Genomic DNA, 3,947 nt, shown 5'->3' with positions numbered 1-3,947 from the left:
GCAAGTTCTAATCAGTTGTGTATTTGTGAAGTCTTTGAAAATGTAATAAGTTTTACGAAACGCGCCCGTGTCGCGTCAGACTAGAAATAAAAATGAATTTTGGAGAAGTGATTTTTTATTTACCTCCAACAGTGAAGCGTAATGTACGAAAGATTGAGAAAATTCGTGTTAGAATTATTAATCTTACTTTTTCGGTCATATTTAATAATATATGTCTACAGGAAAGACTGCTACCAAAATATACTAATATATGTATATATATATATATGTATATATATATATATATATATATATATATATATATATATATATATATATATATATATATATATATATATATATATATATTGTGACAATAATCTCCTTCTAGAGATTGAGCCTGCTCTTCCCTCCACAAACACGTCGTTGAAATTATATAAAACGACTATGGAAGACATGTCCAACAACAACAACAACACCAGCAAGGCTTGCCAGGGTGAGCAAACGTATGCAGCCAGCCACCTGTTCGGACTCAAACCACCAAACTACATGTTGATCGCTACCGGCTCCGCTGATTGGTCGCCGGTCTGGCTGTACCTGCACTCGCCCCCCCATACTACTTGATGTCTGGGGTCGCCCCAACCTCCTACCTCAGAATGTTCAGTGCTCTCGTTGTTACCACTCCTCCCGGCTAGACGCTAGCGTGTACTGAGGGAAGTGGTAGCTTAAGCCAATATTCCAGCACCTCCCATTTACTTGTATATTGCACTTCTTGTTATTTTGTCTTAACGTAACTTTTCATTGTGTCATCTAAGTATTCTTATTATTTTGATTGATTTTATTATAAGAATTTGTTTGTGCATTTTATTCATGTTTTGATTTAATTAACGTAATTAAAATTTCATTGTTAAAGTTTACTTATGTTTTGTGTGTCTTCTCCTTACCTTACCACAGACGAAGTTCCAGTTTTTTCTATTTTTTTTTTATAACTATGTGACGAGGCCATACCCCTAGCCTTAAACAGCCGAACACCAACGCGTTACCGTCACAAGTTATATGGGGGCCTGTCCGGGATCTTCACTCAGGTACTGGTGCCAAGTTGTAATTTATGGTAAGCGTATTTAACTTTGTTAACGTAGCTTTACTATTTTTCATATTCAATTTCATTTTTTATAAGGTGCGGTGTATTGTGCATTACGAGAGTAACATATAGTGAAGGTGAGACAACTTTGGATTACGTGGTGACTGTAGGCCGCAGTCATACTCTTAATTGGTCATCTCTCCCTCCGTGTTATTACTCGTGTTTACCATCTATGTCCCTTGAATATTTCTCATTCTGACAGATCATCATATTGGTACCCTGGTACTGTGGTCTGCCCCGGGTCAAGAGTACCCAATCTTCTGCAATCTGACTGTAGGAGGACAAAGAGGGCCATAGTTCCTCTAGCTCGAACTTTAGTTGCTGAATTGGGACCTCAGCAGCAGTTCTCGTCACAAGTTGACACCTCGCACCCCTACACGTCAGTCAGAGATGATGATACATACAACGGTAGGGAATTAGCTTATTTTTTCAGAGCACAAAAGTTCGCTAATTCTGTAAGTATCATATTAAATTCAGTGGGGAAAACTTGCTTTATGTCCTATAGAGACTTGGCAAGGTATGCCTACATCCTTGGACTACCAATTTTACTTTTGAAGCATTTAACTGTTTCATTTGTTCTCGAAACTTTGTTTCATTTGTTAGTAGGATTTTCTTGCCCTTATTCTCTTACATGAGTACCGGGTACAAGATTTCCTGCGCCCTTGATTTAATTTAATCATTTAACATCTTTCACTTAACGTTAATTGTTAAAGATCACACAGGATAGGTACCAGTTGCCACGTTGTCCTGTTTCTGACATTTCGCTATTGAATATTCGTGTACCTTTATTTGCTAATTTCACCATGTTTCGTCTCCAAACTTTCCGTGCAAATCCAGCAGGTGAAATAGGGACTTTAAGTCGTGCCAAGAGGACTGAATTACAAACTCTTGCACATGAGTATCAACTAGAAGTTCCCTACCAAGCCAACAAAAATGACCTACACAACCTGTTGCTGGATTACTATTTAGAGCAAGGTAAGATAGACTCTGAAACTCATGAAACATACTATATTGCAGAGAAAACTGACTTGGCAACGATGAAACTTAAACTAGAGCTGGCCAAGATTGAACGCGAACAACAAGAACGAGCGGCTGCCATACGGAGGGAAGAACAAGAACGAGAAATCACCCTCAGAGAACGCGAAGCTGCTTTGAGGAGAGAAGAACACGAACGAGGACTCGCCCTCCAAGAACGTGAGGTTGCACTACTCCAGGAGCGGGAACGAGTACAGCTTGAAACCAAACGACGCGAGTTGGAGATGCAACGCGAACATGACAAGCAACAAGCAACTCTGGCTCTAGAGTGTCGTCAACGTGAAATCGCCTTGGAAACTTCCCACTTCACTCAACGCCAACAAGCTACTGCCAATCTTCCCGTCAGTTTTAATATATCACATGCAAGTAAGTTAATGCCATCCTTTGTAGAAGCAGAAGTTGATGTGTTTTTCACCACCTTTGAAACCCTTGCTAATCAACTCAGTTGGCCTGTCGACCAATGGGCCACACTTCTCAGAGTCCATCTTACAGGTAGAGCTGCAGTCACACTCAGTACTTTGGCGTCTGAGAATGACTACTACACTCTGAAACAAGCAGTGTTGGACGCCTACCTACTTTCCACAGAAAGTTATAGAAGGAAATTCCGTGACCACCTGAAGGCAAGTACCACTACCTTCCTCGAGTTTGCTAACACGAAACGGAGGTATTTCATGAAATGGCTGGAAGCAGCACATGTCTCTACTTTTACAGAACTCGTCAACCTGATGCTTGTTGAAGAATTCTTGAGACGTGTGCCGCCTCCTGTCCGCCTCTACTTAGCAGATAAAGAAGAAACCGACTACCTGAAGTGTGCTAAGTCGGCTGACACTTACAGCCTCATCCACCGGCTGACACCCGAACCATCCTCCAGTAAGAAGTCGTGGTACAGTTACGAGAAGGTGAGCCCCGATCAAGCTGGTTCACAACTGTACTGCAAGTATTGTAGACTCTATGGACATACCATAGACAAGTGTGGTAAGTCTCAATACAAGGGAACCACTGACCAACAACGACCCAAACCAACTCCTCCTAAGTCCGGTAAGCCTGTGATGAATGTTGGTGTTGATGTTAATGATCTTTCTCTTTTCAGTAACCACCTGTATACTGGAACTGTCTCTGCCAACGGTTCAAATCCGGAGGGACGTTTCAAATTGAAGATCTTGAGGGACACAGCGGCTCTACAATCGATCATCTTGAAGTCGGCTGTGCCCAACATAGTCTACACCGGGGAAACAGTCTTCATCACTGACCTCACTGCTACCACTCCATACCCTCTCGCCAGAGTCCACCTGGATTGTCCCTACGTGAACGGGGAAGTCCAAGTCGCCGTCAGGGAAAAGCCTTTTCCCATGCCTGGAGTGCAACTTCTCCTAGGCAACGACTTGGCAGAAGACCTGCAACCGACCAACCTGATCGTCATGGACAAACCCCAGGTGTGTAACTCTGTGCCAATAAACCCTATTCTTGAGTATGTTCCAGCAGAGGTTCAAGAGAGTGATGAAGTTTCTCCTCCGGTTCTCGTGACCACCCTTGCACAAGCCGCACGTCCACAGCCAGCTGACTCTACTGCTACCGCTGTCCCTCAAGACCCTCAGAAACTCCCCCCGCATCTGACCAAGTTGGAGTTCCGTAAGTTGCAGAGGGAAGATCTTACTTTAACACCATTGTTTTTCCAGGCTGAGACTCAACCCGACAGTATTCCTGGGTTCTTCCTAGAGAACGACTTGCTCTACCGCAGATATAGACCCAGTAAACTGAAGGAGGAGGACGATTGGGCCAACATCGAACAACT

This window comes from Procambarus clarkii, chromosome 70, assembly GCF_040958095.1.
Source record: "Procambarus clarkii isolate CNS0578487 chromosome 70, FALCON_Pclarkii_2.0, whole genome shotgun sequence".
In the NCBI taxonomy this organism is placed as follows: domain Eukaryota; kingdom Metazoa; phylum Arthropoda; class Malacostraca; order Decapoda; family Cambaridae; genus Procambarus; species Procambarus clarkii.
Note: the sequence above shows the minus strand (reverse complement) of the source record.